Source organism: Elephas maximus, chromosome 9 (genome assembly GCF_024166365.1).
Source record: "Elephas maximus indicus isolate mEleMax1 chromosome 9, mEleMax1 primary haplotype, whole genome shotgun sequence".
NCBI classification, from domain to species: Eukaryota; Metazoa; Chordata; class Mammalia; order Proboscidea; family Elephantidae; genus Elephas; species Elephas maximus.
In genome coordinates, this window is record NC_064827.1 from 126182650 (window position 1) to 126203952 (window position 21303).

A 21303-nucleotide genomic window follows, 5' to 3' on the forward strand; every position below is an offset into this window, starting at 1 on the left:
CAGCAGCCCGCACGTTTCTCAGTGAAAGGGAGAACTCCCTGACTTCATCCAGTCCTCTGAGCAAAGCAGGCAGAGGGAGAGAAACTTTTTTTCCTTCCTCTTTCCTGCAACGAATTCCTCATTTGCTCGTGCAAACGCAGGGCTTCTTCTGAGAAACTACGTCGCGGTGCAGGGATCCTTCCAGAGGAGCAACGACATAGTTTGAGCTGGAAGGGCTTGGGAAAGCAGCCGGGGAGAAAAGGCCTCTTGCTATTCTCTTTTCTTTCTGCCTGAATGCGGTCAATTGGCACTTGCCAAAGCAAGGTTTCCCAGCAGAAACTTCAAAGCAGCAGCTCTCTCCTGGCAGAGGAAATCCCACGCAGTGTTGCCCTGGCGAGATAGTGTTGCTACAGTGAGGCCCAGGGAAAACACACTGCCTAGAGAAATCCTAGCAATGCCCTGTGTTTCCCCACAGGAATGTATGTCCGTTACAGTTCTTTGCCAGCAACGGAGCTCAGAGGCAACGTCAGATTGTGTGTATCTCAGGGAGAGAAAGAACACTGTGACTTCCCCCGTTCCTCTGACGAAAGCGGTTAGAGGGAGAAAAGCGTCCTTTGCTTTCGCTTTCCCGCAATGAGCTCGGCAGATCTGCCCTTCGCGAAGGGCCGTTTTCCCCCGGAGAACTGCCTCGCGGTAGCCCTGTTCTGGAAGTGGAACGAGTATGCAGTGTAAGCGTTCAGCTATTGTGAAGGCTCGCTTTGGCCCAGGGCAAACGAAGCGCCGGGGGAAGTCTTAGCAGAGCCCGGCGCCTTTCCACGGTTCAAAGCGTGGAACTGCAGACTCTTTTGCAAAGAAGAGAGCGCACAGGCAACAGCAGCCCGCACGTTTCTCAGTGAAAGGGAGAACTCCCTGACTACATCCAGTCCTCTGAGCAAAGCAGGCAGAGGGAGAGAAACTTTCTTTCCTTCCTCTTTCCTGCAACGAATTCCTCATTTGCTCTTGCAAACGCAGGGCTTCTTCTGAGAACCTACGTCGCGGTGCAGGGATCCTTCCAGAGGAGCAACGACATAGTTTGAGCTGGAAGGGCTTGGGAAAGCAGCCGGGGAGAAAAGGCCTCTTGCTGTTCTCTTTTCTTTCTGCCTGAATGCGGTCAATTCGCACTTGCCAAAGCAAGGTTTCCCAGCACAAACTACAAAGCAGCAGCTCTCTCCTGGCAGAGGAAATCCCACGCAGTGTTGCCCTGGCGAGATAGTGTTGCTACAGTGAGGCCCAGGGAAAACACACTGCCTAGAGAAATCCTAGCAAAGCCCTGTGTTTCCCCACAGGAATGTATGTCAGTTTCAGTTCTTTGCCAGCAACGGAGCTCAGAGGCAACGTCAGATTGTGTGTATCTCAGTGAGAGAAAGAACACTGTGACTTCCCCCGTTCCTCTGACGAAAGCGGTTAGAGGGAGAAAAGCGTCCTTTGCTTTCGCTTTCCCGCAATGAGCTCGGCAGATCTGCCCTTCGCGAAGGGCCGTTTTCCCCCGGAGAACTGCCTCGCGGTAGCCCTGTTCTGGAAGTGGAACGAGTATGCAGTGTTAGCGTTCAGCTATTGTGAAGGCTCGCTTTGGCCCAGGGCAAACGAAGCGCCGGGGGAAGTCTTAGCAGAGCCCGGCGCCTTTCCACGGTTCAAAGCGTGGAACTGCAGACTCTTTTGCAAAGCAGAGAGCGCACAGGCAACAGCAGCCCGCACGTTTAACAGTGAAAGGGAGAACTCCCTGACTTCATGCAGTCCTCTGAGCAAAGCAGGCAGAGGGAGAGAAACTTTCTTTCCTTCCTCTTTCCTGCCACGAATTCCTCATTTGCTCTTGCAAACGCAGGGCTTCTTCGGAAAAACTACGCCGCGGTGCAGGGATCCTTCCAGAGGAGCAACGACATAGTTTGAGCTGGAAGGGCTTGTCAGAGCAGCCGGGGAGAAAAGGCCTCTTGCTATTCTCTTTTCTTTCTGCCTGAATGCGGTCAATTGGCACTTGCCAAAGCAAGGTTTCCCAGCAGAAACTTCAAAGCAGCAGCTCTCTCCTGGCAGAGGAAATCCCACGCAGTGTTGCCCTGGCGAGATAGTGTTGCTACAGTGAGGCCCAGGGAAAACACACTGCCTAGAGAAATCCTAGCAAAGCCCAGTGTTTCCCCACAGGAATGTATGTCCGTTACAGTTCTTTGCCAGCAACGGAGCTCAGAGGCAACGTCAGATTGTGTGTATCTCAGGGAGAGAAAGAACACTGTGACTTCCCCCGTTCCTCTGACGAAAGCAGTTAGAGGGAGAAAAGCGTCCTTTGCTTTCGCTTTCCCGCAATGAGCTCGGCAGATCTGCCCTTCGCGAAGGGCCGTTTTCCCCCGGAGAACTGCCTCGCGGTAGCCCTGTTCTGGAAGTGGAACGAGTATGCAGTGTTAGCGTTCAGCTATTGTGAAGGCTCGCTTTGGCCCAGGGCAAACGAAGCGCCGGGGGAAGTCTTAGCAGAGCCCGGCGCCTTTCCACGGTTCAAAGCGTGGAACTGCAGACTCTTTTGCAAAGAAGAGAGCGCACAGGCAACAGCAGCCCGCACGTTTCTCAGTGAAAGGGAGAACTCCCTGACTTCATCCAGTTCTCTGAGCAAAGCAGGCAGAGGGAGAGAAACTTTCTTTCCTTCCTCTTTCCTGCAACGAATTGCTCCTTTGCTCTTGCAAACGCAGGGCTTCTTCTGAGAAACTACGTCGCGGTGCAGGGATCCTTCCAGAGGAGCAACGACATAGTTTGAGCTGGAAGGGCTTGGGAAAGCAGCCGGGGAAAAAAGGCCTCTTGCTGTTCTCTTTTCTTTCTGCCTGAATGCGGTCAATTCGCACTTGCCAAAGCAAGGTTTCCCAGCACAAACTACAAAGCAGCAGCTCTCTTGGAAGAGGAAATCCCACGCAGTGTTGCCCTGGCGAGATAGTGTTGCTGCAGTGAGGTCCAGGGAAAACACACTGCCTAGAGAAATCCTAGCAAAGCCCTGTGTTTCCCCACAGGAATGTATGTCAGTTTCAGTTCTTTGCCAGCAACGGAGCTCAGAGGCAACGTCAGATTGTGTGTATCTCAGTGAGAGAAAGAACACTGTGACTTCCCCCGTTCCTCTGACGAAAGCGGTTAGAGGGAGAAAAGCGTCCTTTGCTTTCGCTTTCCCGCAATGAGCTCGGCAGATCTGCCCTTCGCGAAGGGCCGTTTTCCCCCGGAGAACTGCCTCGCGGTAGCCCTGTTCTGGAAGTGGAACGAGTATGCAGTGTTAGCGTTCAGCTATTGTGAAGGCTCGCTTTGGCCCAGGGCAAACGAAGCGCCGGGGGAAGTCTTAGCAGAGCCCGGCGCCTTTCCACGGTTCAAAGCGTGGAACTGCAGACTCTTTTGCAAAGCAGAGAGCGCACAGGCAACAGCAGCCCGCACGTTTAACAGTGAAAGGGAGAACTCCCTGACTTCATGCAGTCCTCTGAGCAAAGCAGGCAGAGGGAGAGAAACTTTCTTTCCTTCCTCTTTCCTGCCACGAATTCCTCATTTGCTCTTGCAAACGCAGGGCTTCTTCGGAAAAACTACGCCGCGGTGCAGGGATCCTTCCAGAGGAGCAACGACATAGTTTGAGCTGGAAGGGCTTGGCAGAGCAGCCGGGGAGAAAAGGCCTCTTGCTATTCTCTTTTCTTTCTGCCTGAATGCGGTCAATTGGCACTTGCCAAAGCAAGGTTTCCCAGCAGAAACTTCAAAGCAGCAGCTCTCTCCTGGCAGAGGAAATCCCACGCAGTGTTGCCCTGGCGAGATAGTGTTGCTACAGTGAGGCCCAGGGAAAACACACTGCCTAGAGAAATCCTAGCAAAGCCCAGTGTTTCCCCACAGGAATGTATGTCCGTTACAGTTCTTTGCCAGCAACGGAGCTCAGAGGCAACGTCAGATTGTGTGTATCTCAGGGAGAGAAAGAACACTGTGACTTCCCCCGTTCCTCTGACGAAAGCAGTTAGAGGGAGAAAAGCGTCCTTTGCTTTCGCTTTCCCGCAATGAGCTCGGCAGATCTGCCCTTCGCGAAGGGCCGTTTTCCCCCGGAGAACTGCCTCGCGGTAGCCCTGTTCTGGAAGTGGAACGAGTATGCAGTGTTAGCGTTCAGCTATTGTGAAGGCTCGCTTTGGCCCAGGGCAAACGAAGCGCCGGGGGAAGTCTTAGCAGAGCCCGGCGCCTTTCCACGGTTCAAAGCGTGGAACTGCAGACTCTTTTGCAAAGAAGAGAGCGCACAGGCAACAGCAGCCCGCACGTTTCTCAGTGAAAGGGAGAACTCCCTGACTTCATCCAGTTCTCTGAGCAAAGCAGGCAGAGGGAGAGAAACTTTCTTTCCTTCCTCTTTCCTGCAACGAATTGCTCCTTTGCTCTTGCAAACGCAGGGCTTCTTCTGAGAAACTACGTCGCGGTGCAGGGATCCTTCCAGAGGAGCAACGACATAGTTTGAGCTGGAAGGGCTTGGGAAAGCAGCCGGGGAAAAAAGGCCTCTTGCTGTTCTCTTTTCTTTCTGCCTGAATGCGGTCAATTCGCACTTGCCAAAGCAAGGTTTCCCAGCACAAACTACAAAGCAGCAGCTCTCTTGGAAGAGGAAATCCCACGCAGTGTTGCCCTGGCGAGATAGTGTTGCTGCAGTGAGGTCCAGGGAAAACACACTGCCTAGAGAAATCCTAGCAAAGCCCTGTGTTTCCCCACAGGAATGTATGTCAGTTTCAGTTCTTTGCCAGCAACGGAGCTCAGAGGCAACGTCAGATTGTGTGTATCTCAGTGAGAGAAAGAACACTGTGACTTCCCCCGTTCCTCTGACGAAAGCGGTTAGAGGGAGAAAAGCGTCCTTTGCTTTCGCTTTCCCGCAATGAGCTCGGCAGATCTGCCCTTCGCGAAGGGCCGTTTTCCCCCGGAGAACTGCCTCGCGGTAGCCCTGTTCTGGAAGTGGAACGAGTATGCAGTGTTAGCGTTCAGCTATTGTGAAGGCTCGCTTTGGCCCAGGGCAAACGAAGCGCCGGGGGAAGTCTTAGCAGAGCCCGGCGCCTTTCCACGGTTCAAAGCGTGGAACTGCAGACTCTTTTGCAAAGCAGAGAGCGCACAGGCAACAGCAGCCCGCACGTTTAACAGTGAAAGGGAGAACTCCCTGACTTCATGCAGTCCTCTGAGCAAAGCAGGCAGAGGGAGAGAAACTTTCTTTCCTTCCTCTTTCCTGCCACGAATTCCTCATTTGCTCTTGCAAACGCAGGGCTTCTTCGGAAAAACTACGCCGCGGTGCAGGGATCCTTCCAGAGGAGCAACGACATAGTTTGAGCTGGAAGGGCTTGGCAGAGCAGCCGGGGAGAAAAGGCCTCTTGCTATTCTCTTTTCTTTCTGCCTGAATGCGGTCAATTGGCACTTGCCAAAGCAAGGTTTCCCAGCAGAAACTTCAAAGCAGCAGCTCTCTCCTGGCAGAGGAAATCCCACGCAGTGTTGCCCTGGCGAGATAGTGTTGCTACAGTGAGGCCCAGGGAAAACACACTGCCTAGAGAAATCCTAGCAAAGCCCAGTGTTTCCCCACAGGAATGTATGTCCGTTACAGTTCTTTGCCAGCAACGGAGCTCAGAGGCAACGTCAGATTGTGTGTATCTCAGGGAGAGAAAGAACACTGTGACTTCCCCCGTTCCTCTGACGAAAGCAGTTAGAGGGAGAAAAGCGTCCTTTGCTTTCGCTTTCCCGCAATGAGCTCGGCAGATCTGCCCTTCGCGAAGGGCCGTTTTCCCCCGGAGAACTGCCTCGCGGTAGCCCTGTTCTGGAAGTGGAACGAGTATGCAGTGTTAGCGTTCAGCTATTGTGAAGGCTCGCTTTGGCCCAGGGCAAACGAAGCGCCGGGGGAAGTCTTAGCAGAGCCCGGCGCCTTTCCACGGTTCAAAGCGTGGAACTGCAGACTCTTTTGCAAAGAAGAGAGCGCACAGGCAACAGCAGCCCGCACGTTTCTCAGTGAAAGGGAGAACTCCCTGACTTCATCCAGTTCTCTGAGCAAAGCAGGCAGAGGGAGAGAAACTTTCTTTCCTTCCTCTTTCCTGCAACGAATTGCTCCTTTGCTCTTGCAAACGCAGGGCTTCTTCTGAGAAACTACGTCGCGGTGCAGGGATCCTTCCAGAGGAGCAACGACATAGTTTGAGCTGGAAGGGCTTGGGAAAGCAGCCGGGGAAAAAAGGCCTCTTGCTGTTCTCTTTTCTTTCTGCCTGAATGCGGTCAATTGGCACTTGCCAAAGCAAGGTTTCCCAGCAGAAACTTCAAAGCAGCAGCTCTCTCCTGGCAGAGGAAATCCCACGCAGTGTTGCCCTGGCGAGATAGTGTTGCTACAGTGAGGCCCAGGGAAAACACACTGCCTAGAGAAATCCTAGCAATGCCCTGTGTTTCCCCACAGGAATGTATGTCCGTTACAGTTCTTTGCCAGCAACGGAGCTCAGAGGCAACGTCAGATTGTGTGTATCTCAGGGAGAGAAAGAACACTGTGACTTCCCCCGTTCCTCTGACGAAAGCGGTTAGAGGGAGAAAAGCGTCCTTTGCTTTCGCTTTCCCGCAATGAGCTCGGCAGATCTGCCCTTCGCGAAGGGCCGTTTTCCCCCGGAGAACTGCCTCGCGGTAGCCCTGTTCTGGAAGTGGAACGAGTATGCAGTGTAAGCGTTCAGCTATTGTGAAGGCTCGCTTTGGCCCAGGGCAAACGAAGCGCCGGGGGAAGTCTTAGCAGAGCCCGGCGCCTTTCCACGGTTCAAAGCGTGGAACTGCAGACTCTTTTGCAAAGAAGAGAGCGCACAGGCAACAGCAGCCCGCACGTTTCTCAGTGAAAGGGAGAACTCCCTGACTACATCCAGTCCTCTGAGCAAAGCAGGCAGAGGGAGAGAAACTTTCTTTCCTTCCTCTTTCCTGCCACGAATTCCTCATTTGCTCTTGCAAACGCAGGGCTTCTTCGGAAAAACTACGCCGCGGTGCAGGGATCCTTCCAGAGGAGCAACGACATAGTTTGAGCTGGAAGGGCTTGGCAGAGCAGCCGGGGAGAAAAGGCCTCTTGCTATTCTCTTTTCTTTCTGCCTGAATGCGGTCAATTGGCACTTGCCAAAGCAAGGTTTCCCAGCAGAAACTTCAAAGCAGCAGCTCTCTCCTGGCAGAGGAAATCCCACGCAGTGTTGCCCTGGCGAGATAGTGTTGCTACAGTGAGGCCCAGGGAAAACACACTGCCTAGAGAAATCCTAGCAAAGCCCTGTGTTTCCCCACAGGAATGTATGTCACTTTCAGTTCTTTGCCAGCAACGGAGCTCAGAGGCAACGTCAGATTGTGTGTATCTCAGTGAGAGAAAGAACACTGTGACTTCCCCCGTTCCTCTGACGAAAGCGGTTAGAGGGAGAAAAGCGTCCTTTGCTTTCGCTTTCCCGCATAGAGCTCGGCAGATCTGCCCTTCGCGAAGGGCCGTTTTCCCCCGGAGAACTGCCTCGCGGTAGCCCTGTTCTGGAAGTGGAACGAGTATGCAGTGTTAGCGTTCAGCTATTGTGAAGGCTCGCTTTGGCCCAGGGCAAACGAAGCGCCGGGGGAAGTCTTAGCAGAGCCCGGCGCCTTTCCACGGTTCAAAGCGTGGAACTGCAGACTCTTTTGCAAAGCAGAGAGCGCACAGGCAACAGCAGCCCGCACGTTTAACAGTGAAAGGGAGAACTCCCTGACTTCATGCAGTCCTCTGAGCAAAGCAGGCAGAGGGAGAGAAACTTTCTTTCCTTCCTCTTTCCTGCCACGAATTCCTCATTTGCTCTTGCAAACGCAGGGCTTCTTCGGAAAAACTACGCCGCGGTGCAGGGATCCTTCCAGAGGAGCAACGACATAGTTTGAGCTGGAAGGGCTTGTCAGAGCAGCCGGGGAGAAAAGGCCTCTTGCTGTTCTCTTTTCTTTCTGCCTGAATGCGGTCAATTGGCACTTGCCAAAGCAAGGTTTCCCAGCAGAAACTTCAAAGCAGCAGCTCTCTCCTGGCAGAGGAAATCCCACGCAGTGTTGCCCTGGCGAGATAGTGTTGCTACAGTGAGGCCCAGGGAAAACACACTGCCTAGAGAAATCCTAGCAATGCCCTGTGTTTCCCCACAGGAATGTATGTCCGTTACAGTTCTTTGCCAGCAACGGAGCTCAGAGGCAACGTCAGATTGTGTGTATCTCAGGGAGAGAAAGAACACTGTGACTTCCCCCGTTCCTCTGACGAAAGCGGTTAGAGGGAGAAAAGCGTCCTTTGCTTTCGCTTTCCCGCAATGAGCTCGGCAGATCTGCCCTTCGCGAAGGGCCGTTTTCCCCCGGAGAACTGCCTCGCGGTAGCCCTGTTCTGGAAGTGGAACGAGTATGCAGTGTAAGCGTTCAGCTATTGTGAAGGCTCGCTTTGGCCCAGGGCAAACGAAGCGCCGGGGGAAGTCTTAGCAGAGCCCGGCGCCTTTCCACGGTTCAAAGCGTGGAACTGCAGACTCTTTTGCAAAGAAGAGAGCGCACAGGCAACAGCAGCCCGCACGTTTCTCAGTGAAAGGGAGAACTCCCTGACTACATCCAGTCCTCTGAGCAAAGCAGGCAGAGGGAGAGAAACTTTCTTTCCTTCCTCTTTCCTGCAACGAATTCCTCATTTGCTCGTGCAAACGCAGGGCTTCTTCTGAGAAACTACGTCGCGGTGCAGGGATCCTTCCAGAGGAGCAACGACATAGTTTGAGCTGGAAGGGCTTGGGAAAGCAGCCGGGGAGAAAAGGCCTCTTGCTGTTCTCTTTTCTTTCTGCCTGAATGCGGTCAATTCGCACTTGCCAAAGCAAGGTTTCCCAGCACAAACTACAAAGCAGCAGCTCTCTCCTGGCAGAGGAAATCCCACGCAGTGTTGCCCTGGCGAGATAGTGTTGCTACAGTGAGGCCCAGGGAAAACACACTGCCTAGAGAAATCCTAGCAAAGCCCTGTGTTTCCCCACAGGAATGTATGTCAGTTTCAGTTCTTTGCCAGCAACGGAGCTCAGAGGCAACGTCAGATTGTGTGTATCTCAGTGAGAGAAAGAACACTGTGACTTCCCCCGTTCCTCTGACGAAAGCGGTTAGAGGGAGAAAAGCGTCCTTTGCTTTCGCTTTCCCGCAATGAGCTCGGCAGATCTGCCCTTCGCGAAGGGCCGTTTTCCCCCGGAGAACTGCCTCGCGGTAGCCCTGTTCTGGAAGTGGAACGAGTATGCAGTGTTAGCGTTCAGCTATTGTGAAGGCTCGCTTTGGCCCAGGGCAAACGAAGCGCCGGGGGAAGTCTTAGCAGAGCCCGGCGCCTTTCCACGGTTCAAAGCGTGGAACTGCAGACTCTTTTGCAAAGCAGAGAGCGCACAGGCAACAGCAGCCCGCACGTTTAACAGTGAAAGGGAGAACTCCCTGACTTCATGCAGTCCTCTGAGCAAAGCAGGCAGAGGGAGAGAAACTTTCTTTCCTTCCTCTTTCCTGCCACGAATTCCTCATTTGCTCTTGCAAACGCAGGGCTTCTTCGGAAAAACTACGCCGCGGTGCAGGGATCCTTCCAGAGGAGCAACGACATAGTTTGAGCTGGAAGGGCTTGTCAGAGCAGCCGGGGAGAAAAGGCCTCTTGCTATTCTCTTTTCTTTCTGCCTGAATGCGGTCAATTGGCACTTGCCAAAGCAAGGTTTCCCAGCAGAAACTTCAAAGCAGCAGCTCTCTCCTGGCAGAGGAAATCCCACGCAGTGTTGCCCTGGCGAGATAGTGTTGCTACAGTGAGGCCCAGGGAAAACACACTGCCTAGAGAAATCCTAGCAAAGCCCAGTGTTTCCCCACAGGAATGTATGTCCGTTACAGTTCTTTGCCAGCAACGGAGCTCAGAGGCAACGTCAGATTGTGTGTATCTCAGTGAGAGAAAGAACACTGTGACTTCCCCCGTTCCTCTGACGAAAGCAGTTAGAGGGAGAAAAGCGTCCTTTGCTTTCGCTTTCCCGCAATGAGCTCGGCAGATCTGCCCTTCGCGAAGGGCCGTTTTCCCCCGGAGAACTGCCTCGCGGTAGCCCTGTTCTGGAAGTGGAACGAGTATGCAGTGTTAGCGTTCAGCTATTGTGAAGGCTCGCTTTGGCCCAGGGCAAACGAAGCGCCGGGGGAAGTCTTAGCAGAGCCCGGCGCCTTTCCACGGTTCAAAGCGTGGAACTGCAGACTCTTTTGCAAAGAAGAGAGCGCACAGGCAACAGCAGCCCGCACGTTTCTCAGTGAAAGGGAGAACTCCCTGACTTCATGCAGTCCTCTGAGCAAAGCAGGCAGAGGGAGAGAAACTTTTTTTCCTTCCTCTTTCCTGCAACGAATTCCTCATTTGCTCGTGCAAACGCAGGGCTTCTTCTGAGAAACTACGTCGCGGTGCAGGGATCCTTCCAGAGGAGCAACGACATAGTTTGAGCTGGAAGGGCTTGGGAAAGCAGCCGGGGAGAAAAGGCCTCTTGCTATTCTCTTTTCTTTCTGCCTGAATGCGGTCAATTGGCACTTGCCAAAGCAAGGTTTCCCAGCAGAAACTTCAAAGCAGCAGCTCTCTCCTGGCAGAGGAAATCCCACGCAGTGTTGCCCTGGCGAGATAGTGTTGCTACAGTGAGGCCCAGGGAAAACACACTGCCTAGAGAAATCCTAGCAAAGCCCTGTGTTTCCCCACAGGAATGTATGTCACTTTCAGTTCTTTGCCAGCAACGGAGCTCAGAGGCAACGTCAGATTGTGTGTATCTCAGTGAGAGAAAGAACACTGTGACTTCCCCCGTTCCTCTGACGAAAGCGGTTAGAGGGAGAAAAGCGTCCTTTGCTTTCGCTTTCCCGCATAGAGCTCGGCAGATCTGCCCTTCGCGAAGGGCCGTTTTCCCCCGGAGAACTGCCTCGCGGTAGCCCTGTTCTGGAAGTGGAACGAGTATGCAGTGTTAGCGTTCAGCTATTGTGAAGGCTCGCTTTGGCCCAGGGCAAACGAAGCGCCGGGGGAAGTCTTAGCAGAGCCCGGCGCCTTTCCACGGTTCAAAGCGTGGAACTGCAGACTCTTTTGCAAAGCAGAGAGCGCACAGGCAACAGCAGCCCGCACGTTTAACAGTGAAAGGGAGAACTCCCTGACTTCATGCAGTCCTCTGAGCAAAGCAGGCAGAGGGAGAGAAACTTTCTTTCCTTCCTCTTTCCTGCCACGAATTCCTCATTTGCTCTTGCAAACGCAGGGCTTCTTCGGAAAAACTACGCCGCGGTGCAGGGATCCTTCCAGAGGAGCAACGACATAGTTTGAGCTGGAAGGGCTTGTCAGAGCAGCCGGGGAGAAAAGGCCTCTTGCTGTTCTCTTTTCTTTCTGCCTGAATGCGGTCAATTGGCACTTGCCAAAGCAAGGTTTCCCAGCAGAAACTTCAAAGCAGCAGCTCTCTCCTGGCAGAGGAAATCCCACGCAGTGTTGCCCTGGCGAGATAGTGTTGCTACAGTGAGGCCCAGGGAAAACACACTGCCTAGAGAAATCCTAGCAATGCCCTGTGTTTCCCCACAGGAATGTATGTCCGTTACAGTTCTTTGCCAGCAACGGAGCTCAGAGGCAACGTCAGATTGTGTGTATCTCAGGGAGAGAAAGAACACTGTGACTTCCCCCGTTCCTCTGACGAAAGCGGTTAGAGGGAGAAAAGCGTCCTTTGCTTTCGCTTTCCCGCAATGAGCTCGGCAGATCTGCCCTTCGCGAAGGGCCGTTTTCCCCCGGAGAACTGCCTCGCGGTAGCCCTGTTCTGGAAGTGGAACGAGTATGCAGTGTAAGCGTTCAGCTATTGTGAAGGCTCGCTTTGGCCCAGGGCAAACGAAGCGCCGGGGGAAGTCTTAGCAGAGCCCGGCGCCTTTCCACGGTTCAAAGCGTGGAACTGCAGACTCTTTTGCAAAGAAGAGAGCGCACAGGCAACAGCAGCCCGCACGTTTCTCAGTGAAAGGGAGAACTCCCTGACTACATCCAGTCCTCTGAGCAAAGCAGGCAGAGGGAGAGAAACTTTCTTTCCTTCCTCTTTCCTGCCACGAATTCCTCATTTGCTCTTGCAAACGCAGGGCTTCTTCGGAAAAACTACGCCGCGGTGCAGGGATCCTTCCAGAGGAGCAACGACATAGTTTGAGCTGGAAGGGCTTGGCAGAGCAGCCGGGGAGAAAAGGCCTCTTGCTATTCTCTTTTCTTTCTGCCTGAATGCGGTCAATTCGCACTTGCCAAATCAAGGTTTCCCAGCAGAAACTTCAAAGCAGCAGCTCTCTCCTGGCAGAGGAAATCCCACGCAGTGTTGCCCTGGCGAGATAGTGTTGCTACAGTGAGGCCCAGGGAAAACACACTGCCTAGAGAAATCCTAGCAAAGCCCTGTGTTTCCCCACAGGAATGTATGTCACTTTCAGTTCTTTGCCAGCAACGGAGCTCAGAGGCAACGTCAGATTGTGTGTATCTCAGTGAGAGAAAGAACACTGTGACTTCCCCCGTTCCTCTGACGAAAGCGGTTAGAGGGAGAAAAGCGTCCTTTGCTTTCGCTTTCCCGCATAGAGCTCGGCAGATCTGCCCTTCGCGAAGGGCCGTTTTCCCCCGGAGAACTGCCTCGCGGTAGCCCTGTTCTGGAAGTGGAACGAGTATGCAGTGTTAGCGTTCAGCTATTGTGAAGGCTCGCTTTGGCCCAGGGCAAACGAAGCGCCGGGGGAAGTCTTAGCAGAGCCCGGCGCCTTTCCACGGTTCAAAGCGTGGAACTGCAGACTCTTTTGCAAAGCAGAGAGCGCACAGGCAACAGCAGCCCGCACGTTTAACAGTGAAAGGGAGAACTCCCTGACTTCATGCAGTCCTCTGAGCAAAGCAGGCAGAGGGAGAGAAACTTTCTTTCCTTCCTCTTTCCTGCCACGAATTCCTCATTTGCTCTTGCAAACGCAGGGCTTCTTCGGAAAAACTACGCCGCGGTGCAGGGATCCTTCCAGAGGAGCAACGACATAGTTTGAGCTGGAAGGGCTTGTCAGAGCAGCCGGGGAGAAAAGGCCTCTTGCTGTTCTCTTTTCTTTCTGCCTGAATGCGGTCAATTGGCACTTGCCAAAGCAAGGTTTCCCAGCAGAAACTTCAAAGCAGCAGCTCTCTCCTGGCAGAGGAAATCCCACGCAGTGTTGCCCTGGCGAGATAGTGTTGCTACAGTGAGGCCCAGGGAAAACACACTGCCTAGAGAAATCCTAGCAATGCCCTGTGTTTCCCCACAGGAATGTATGTCCGTTACAGTTCTTTGCCAGCAACGGAGCTCAGAGGCAACGTCAGATTGTGTGTATCTCAGGGAGAGAAAGAACACTGTGACTTCCCCCGTTCCTCTGACGAAAGCGGTTAGAGGGAGAAAAGCGTCCTTTGCTTTCGCTTTCCCGCAATGAGCTCGGCAGATCTGCCCTTCGCGAAGGGCCGTTTTCCCCCGGAGAACTGCCTCGCGGTAGCCCTGTTCTGGAAGTGGAACGAGTATGCAGTGTAAGCGTTCAGCTATTGTGAAGGCTCGCTTTGGCCCAGGGCAAACGAAGCGCCGGGGGAAGTCTTAGCAGAGCCCGGCGCCTTTCCACGGTTCAAAGCGTGGAACTGCAGACTCTTTTGCAAAGAAGAGAGCGCACAGGCAACAGCAGCCCGCACGTTTCTCAGTGAAAGGGAGAACTCCCTGACTACATCCAGTCCTCTGAGCAAAGCAGGCAGAGGGAGAGAAACTTTCTTTCCTTCCTCTTTCCTGCCACGAATTCCTCATTTGCTCTTGCAAACGCAGGGCTTCTTCGGAAAAACTACGCCGCGGTGCAGGGATCCTTCCAGAGGAGCAACGACATAGTTTGAGCTGGAAGGGCTTGGCAGAGCAGCCGGGGAGAAAAGGCCTCTTGCTATTCTCTTTTCTTTCTGCCTGAATGCGGTCAATTCGCACTTGCCAAATCAAGGTTTCCCAGCAGAAACTTCAAAGCAGCAGCTCTCTCCTGGCAGAGGAAATCCCACGCAGTGTTGCCCTGGCGAGATAGTGTTGCTACAGTGAGGCCCAGGGAAAACACACTGCCTAGAGAAATCCTAGCAAAGCCCTGTGTTTCCCCACAGGAATGTATGTCAGTTTCAGTTCTTTGCCAGCAACGGAGCTCAGAGGCAACGTCAGATTGTGTGTATCTCAGTGAGAGAAAGAACACTGTGACTTCCCCCGTTCCTCTGACGAAAGCGGTTAGAGGGAGAAAAGCGTCCTTTGCTTTCGCTTTCCCGCAATGAGCTCGGCAGATCTGCCCTTCGCGAAGGGCCGTTTTCCCCCGGAGAACTGCCTCGCGGTAGCCCTGTTCTGGAAGTGGAACGAGTATGCAGTGTTAGCGTTCAGCTATTGTGAAGGCTCGCTTTGGCCCAGGGCAAACGAAGCGCCGGGGGAAGTCTTAGCAGAGCCCGGCGCCTTTCCACGGTTCAAAGCGTGGAACTGCAGACTCTTTTGCAAAGCAGAGAGCGCACAGGCAACAGCAGCCCGCACGTTTAACAGTGAAAGGGAGAACTCCCTGACTTCATGCAGTCCTCTGAGCAAAGCAGGCAGAGGGAGAGAAACTTTCTTTCCTTCCTCTTTCCTGCCACGAATTCCTCATTTGCTCTTGCAAACGCAGGGCTTCTTCGGAAAAACTACGCCGCGGTGCAGGGATCCTTCCAGAGGAGCAACGACATAGTTTGAGCTGGAAGGGCTTGGCAGAGCAGCCGGGGAGAAAAGGCCTCTTGCTGTTCTCTTTTCTTTCTGCCTGAATGCGGTCAATTGGCACTTGCCAAAGCAAGGTTTCCCAGCAGAAACTTCAAAGCAGCAGCTCTCTCCTGGCAGAGGAAATCCCACGCAGTGTTGCCCTGGCGAGATAGTGTTGCTACAGTGAGGCCCAGGGAAAACACACTGCCTAGAGAAATCCTAGCAATGCCCTGTGTTTCCCCACAGGAATGTATGTCCGTTACAGTTCTTTGCCAGCAACGGAGCTCAGAGGCAACGTCAGATTGTGTGTATCTCAGGGAGAGAAAGAACACTGTGACTTCCCCCGTTCCTCTGACGAAAGCGGTTAGAGGGAGAAAAGCGTCCTTTGCTTTCGCTTTCCCGCAATGAGCTCGGCAGATCTGCCCTTCGCGAAGGGCCGTTTTCCCCCGGAGAACTGCCTCGCGGTAGCCCTGTTCTGGAAGTGGAACGAGTATGCAGTGTAAGCGTTCAGCTATTGTGAAGGCTCGCTTTGGCCCAGGGCAAACGAAGCGCCGGGGGAAGTCTTAGCAGAGCCCGGCGCCTTTCCACGGTTCAAAGCGTGGAACTGCAGACTCTTTTGCAAAGAAGAGAGCGCACAGGCAACAGCAGCCCGCACGTTTCTCAGTGAAAGGGAGAACTCCCTGACTACATCCAGTCCTCTGAGCAAAGCAGGCAGAGGGAGAGAAACTTTCTTTCCTTCCTCTTTCCTGCCACGAATTCCTCATTTGCTCTTGCAAACGCAGGGCTTCTTCGGAGAAACTACGCCGCGGTGCAGGGATCCTTCCAGAGGAGCAACGACATAGTTTGAGCTGGAAGGGCTTGGCAGAGCAGCCGGGGAGAAAAGGCCTCTTGCTGTTCTCTTTTCTTTCTGCCTGAATGCGGTCAATTCGCACTTGCCAAATCAAGGTTTCCCAGCAGAAACTTCAAAGCAGCAGCTCTCTCCTGGCAGAGGAAATCCCACGCAGTGTTGCCCTGGCGAGATAGTGTTGCTACAGTGAGGCCCAGGGAAAACACACTGCCTAGAGAAATCCTAGCAAAGCCCTGTGTTTCCCCACAGGAATGTATGTCAGTTTCAGTTCTTTGCCAGCAACGGAGCTCAGAGGCAACGTCAGATTGTGTGTATCTCAGTGAGAGAAAGAACACTGTGACTTCCCCCGTTCCTCTGACGAAAGCGGTTAGAGGGAGAAAAGCGTCCTTTGCTTTCGCTTTCCCGCAATGAGCTCGGCAGATCTGCCCTTCGCGAAGGGCCGTTTTCCCCCGGAGAACTGCCTCGCGGTAGCCCTGTTCTGGAAGTGGAACGAGTATGCAGTGTTAGCGTTCAGCTATTGTGAAGGCTCGCTTTGGCCCAGGGCAAACGAAGCGCCGGGGGAAGTCTTAGCAGAGCCCGGCGCCTTTCCACGGTTCAAAGCGTGGAACTGCAGACTCTTTTGCAAAGCAGAGAGCGCACAGGCAACAGCAGCCCGCACGTTTAACAGTGAAAGGGAGAACTCCCTGACTTCATGCAGTCCTCTGAGCAAAGCAGGCAGAGGGAGAGAAACTTTCTTTCCTTCCTCTTTCCTGCCACGAATTCCTCATTTGTTCTTGCAAACGCAGGGCTTCTTCGGAAAAACTACGCCGCGGTGCAGGGATCCTTCCAGAGGAGCAACGACATAGTTTGAGCTGGAAGGGCTTGGCAGAGCAGCCGGGGAGAAAAGGCCTCTTGCTATTCTCTTTTCTTTCTGCCTGAATGCGGTCAATTGGCACTTGCCAAAGCAAGGTTTCCAAGCAGAAACTTCAAAGCAGCAGCTCTCTCCTGGCAGAGGAAATCCCACGCAGTGTTGCCCTGGCGAGATAGTGTTGCTACAGTGAGGCCCAGGGAAAACACACTGCCTAGAGAAATCCTAGCAAAGCCCTGTGTTTCCCCACAGGAATGTATGTCCGTTACAGTTCTTTGCCAGCAACGGAGCTCAGAGGCAACGTCAGATTGTGTGTATCTCAGGGAGAGAAAGAACACTGTGACTTCCCCCGTTCCTCTGACGAAAGCAGTTAGAGGGAGAAAAGCGTCCTTTGCTTTCGCTTTCCCGCAATGAGCTCGGCAGATCTGCCCTTCGCGAAGGGCCGTTTTCCCCCGGAGAACTGCCTCGCGGTAGCCCTGTTCTGGAAGTGGAACGAGTATGCAGTGTTAGCGTTCAGCTATTGTGAAGGCTCGCTTTGGCCCAGGGCAAACGAAGCGCCGGGGGAAGTCTTAGCAGAGCCCGGCGCCTTTCCACGGTTCAAAGCGTGGAACTGCAGACTCTTTTGCAAAGAAGAGAGCGCACAGGCAACAGCAGCCCGCACGTTTCTCAGTGAAAGGGAGAACTCCCTGACTACATCCAGTCCTCTGAGCAAAGCAGGCAGAGGGAGAGAAACTTTCTTTCCTTCCTCTTTCCTGCCACGAATTCCTCATTTGCTCGTGCAAACGCAGGGCTTCTTCTGAGAAACTACGTCGCGGTGCAGGGATCCTTCCAGAGGAGCAACGACATAGTTTGAGCTGGAAGGGCTTGGGAAAGCAGCCGGGGAAAAAAGGCCTCTTGCTGTTCTCTTTTCTTTCTGCCTGAATGCGGTCAATTCGCACTTGCCAAAGCAAGGTTTCCCAGCACAAACTACAAAGCAGCAGCTCTCTCCTGGCAGAGGAAATCCCACGCAGTGTTGCCCTGGCGAGATAGTGTTGCTACAGTGAGGCCCAGGGAAATCACACTGCCTAGAGAAATCCTAGCAAAGCCCTGTGTTTCCCCACAGGAATGTATGTCACTTTCAGTTCTTTGCCAGCAACGGAGCTCAGAGGCAACGTCAGATTGTGTGTATCTCAGGGAGAGAAAGAACACTGTGACTTCCCCCGTTCCTCTGACGAAAGCGGTTAGAGGGAGAAAAGCGTCCTTTGCTTTCGCTTTCCCGCAATGAGCTCGGCAGATCTGCCCTTCGCGAAGGGCCGTTTTCCCCCGGAGAACTGCCTCGCGGTAGCCCTGTTCTGGAAGTGGAACGAGTATGCAGTGTTAGCGTTCAGCTATTGTGAAGGCTCGCTTTGGCCCAGGGCAAACGAAGCGCCGGGGGAAGTCTTAGCAGAGCCCGGCGCCTTTCCACGGTTCAAAGCGTGGAACTGCAGACTCTTTTGCAAAGCAGAGAGCGCACAGGCAACAGCAGCCCGCACGTTTAACAGTGAAAGGGAGAACTCCCTGACTTCATGCAGTCCTCTGAGCAAAGCAGGCAGAGGGAGAGAAACTTTCTTTCCTTCCTCTTTCCTGCCACGAATTCCTCATTTGCTCTTGCAAACGCAGGGCTTCTTCGGAAAAACTACGCCGCGGTGCAGGGATCCTTCCAGAGGAGCAACGACATAGTTTGAGCTGGAAGGGCTTGTCAGAGCAGCCGGGGAGAAAAGGCCTCTTGCTATTCTCTTTTCTTTCTGCCTGAATGCGGTCAATTGGCACTTGCCAAAGCAAGGTTTCCCAGCAGAAACTTCAAAGCAGCAGCTCTCTCCTGGCAGAGGAAATCCCACGCAGTGTTGCCCTGGCGAGATAGTGTTGCTACAGTGAGGCCCAGGGAAAACACACTGCCTAGAGAAATCCTAGCAAAGCCCTGTGTTTCCCCACAGGAATGTATGTCCGTTACAGTTCTTTGCCAGCAACGGAGCTCAGAGGCAACGTCAGATTGTGTGTATCTCAGGGAGAGAAAGAACACTGTGACTTCCCCCGTTCCTCTGACGAAAGCAGTTAGAGGGAGAAAAGCGTCCTTTGCTTTCGCTTTCCCGCAATGAGCTCGGCAGATCTGCCCTTCGCGAAGGGCCGTTTTCCCCCGGAGAACTGCCTCGCGGTAGCCCTGTTCTGGAAGTGGAACGAGTATGGAGTGTAAGCGTTCAGCTATTGTGAAGGCTCGCTTTGACCCAGGGCAAACGAAGCGCCGGGGGAAGTCTTAGCAGAGCCCGGCGCCTTTCCACGGTTCAAAGCGTGGAACTGCAGACTCTTTTGCAAAGAAGAGAGCGCACAGGCAACAGCAGCCCGCACGTTTCTCAGTGAAAGGGAGAACTCCCTGACTACATCCAGTCCTCTGAGCAAAGCAGGCAGAGGGAGAGAAACTTTCTTTCCTTCCTCTTTCCTGCAACGAATTCCTCATTTGCTCGTGCAAACGCAGGGCTTCTTCTGAGAAACTACGTCGCGGTGCAGGGATCCTTCCAGAGGAGCAACGACATAGTTTGAGCTGGAAGGGCTTGGGAAAGCAGCCGGGGAGAAAAGGCCTCTTGCTGTTCTCTTTTCTTTCTGCCTGAATGCGGTCAATTGGCACTTGCCAAAGCAAGGTTTCCCAGCACAAACTACAAAGCAGCAGCTCTCTCCTGGCAGAGGAAATCCCACGCAGTGTTGCCCTGGCGAGATAGTGTTGCTACAGTGAGGCCCAGGGAAATCACACTGCCTAGAGAAATCCTAGCAAAGCCCTGTGTTTCCCCACAGGAATGTATGTCAGTTTCAGTTCTTTGCCAGCAACGGAGCTCAGAGGCAACGTCAGATTGTGTGTATCTCAGTGAGAGAAAGAACACTGTGACTTCCCCCGTTCCTCTGACGAAAGCGGTTAGAGGGAGAAAAGCGTCCTTTGCTTTCGCTTTCCCGCAGTGAGCTCGGCAGATCTGCCCTTCGCGAAGGGCCGTTTTCCCCCGGAGAACTGCCTCGCGGTAGCCCTGTTCTGGAAGTGGAACGAGTATGCAGTGTTAGCGTTCAGCTATTGTGAAGGCTCGCTTTGGCCCAGGGCAAACGAAGCGCCGGGGGAAGTCTTAGCAGAGCCCGGCGCCTTTCCACGGTTCAAAGCGTGGAACTGCAGACTCTTTTGCAAAGCAGAGAGCGCACAGGCAACAGCAGCCCGCACGTTTAACAGTGAAAGGGAGAACTCCCTGACTTCATGCAGTCCTCTGAGCAAAGCAGGCAGAGGGAGAGAAACTTTCTTTCCTTCCTCTTTCCTGCCACGAATTCCTCATTTGCTCTTGCAAACGCAGGGCTTCTTCGGAAAAACTACGCCGCGGTGCAGGGATCCTTCCAGAGGAGCAACGACATAGTTTGAGCTGGAAGGTCTTGGCAGAGAGGCCGGGGAGAAAAGGCCTCTTGCTATTCTCTTTTCTTTCTGCCTGAATGCGGTCAATTGGCACTTGCCAAAGCAAGGTTTCCCAGCAGAAACTTCAAAGCAGCAGCTCTCTCCTGGCAGAGGAAATCCCACGCAGTGTTGCCCTGGCGAGATAGTGTTGCTACAGTGAGGCCCAGGGAAAACACACTGCCTAGAGAAATCCTAGCAAAGCCCAGTGTTTCCCCACAGGAATGTATGTCCGTTACAGTTCTTTGCCAGCAACGGAGCTCAGAGGCAACGTCAGATTGTGTGTATCTCAGTGAGAGAAAGAACACTGTGACTTCCCCCGTTCCTCTGACGAAAGCAGTTAGAGGGAGAAAAGCGTCCTTTGCTTTCGCTTTCCCGCAATGAGCTCGGCAGATCTGCCCTTCGCGAAGGGCCGTTTTCCCCCGGAGAACTGCCTCGCGGTAGCCCTGTTCTGGAAGTGGAACGAGTATGCAGTGTTAGCGTTCAGCTATTGTGAAGGCTCGCTTTGGCCCAGGGCAAACGAAGCGCCGGGGGAAGTCTTAGCAGAGCCCGGCGCCTTTCCACGGTTCAAAGCCTGGAACTGCAGACTCTTTTGCAAAGAAGAGAGCGCACAGGCAACAGCAGCCCGCACGTTTCTCAGTGAAAGGGAGAACTCCCTGACTACATCCAGTCCTCTGAGCAAAGCAGGCAGAGGGAGAGAAACTTTCTTTCCTTCCTCTTTCCTGCAACGAATTCCTCATTTGCTCGTGCAAACGCAGGGCTTCTTCTGAGAAACTACGTCGCGGTGCAGGGATCCTTCCAGAGGAGCAACGACATAGTTTGAGCTGGAAGGGCTTGGGAAAGCAGCCGGGGAGAAAAGGCCTCTTGCTGTTCTCTTTTCTTTCTGCCTGAATGCGGTCAATTTGCACTTGCCAAAGCAAGGTTTCCCAGCACAAACTACAAAGCAGCAGCTCTCTCCTGGCAGAGGAAATCCCACGCAGTGTTGCCCTGGCGAGATAGTGTTGCTACAGTGAGGCCCAGGGAAATCACACTGCCTAGAGAAATCCTAGCAAAGCCCTGTGTTTCCCCACAGGAATGTATGTCAGTTTCAGTTCTTTGCCAGCAACGGAGCTCAGAGGCAACGTCAGATTGTGTGTATCTCAGTGAGAGAAAGAACACTGTGACTTCCCCCGTTCCTCTGACGAAAGCGGTTAGAGGGAGAAAAGCGTCCTTTGCTTTCGCTTTCCCGCAGTGAGCTCGGCAGATCTGCCCTTCGCGAAGGGCCGTTTTCCCCCGGAGAACTGCCTCGCGGTAGCCCTGTTCTGGAAGTGGAACGAGTATGCAGTGTTAGCGTTCAGCTATTGTGAAGGCTCGCTTTGGCCCAGGGCAAACGAAGCGCCGGGGGAAGTCTTAGCAGAGCCCGGCGCCTTTCCACGGTTCAAAGCGTGGAACTGCAGACTCTTTTGCAAAGCAGAGAGCGCACAGGCAACAGCAGCCCGCACGTTTAACAGTGAAAGGGAGAACTCCCTGACTTCATGCAGTCCTC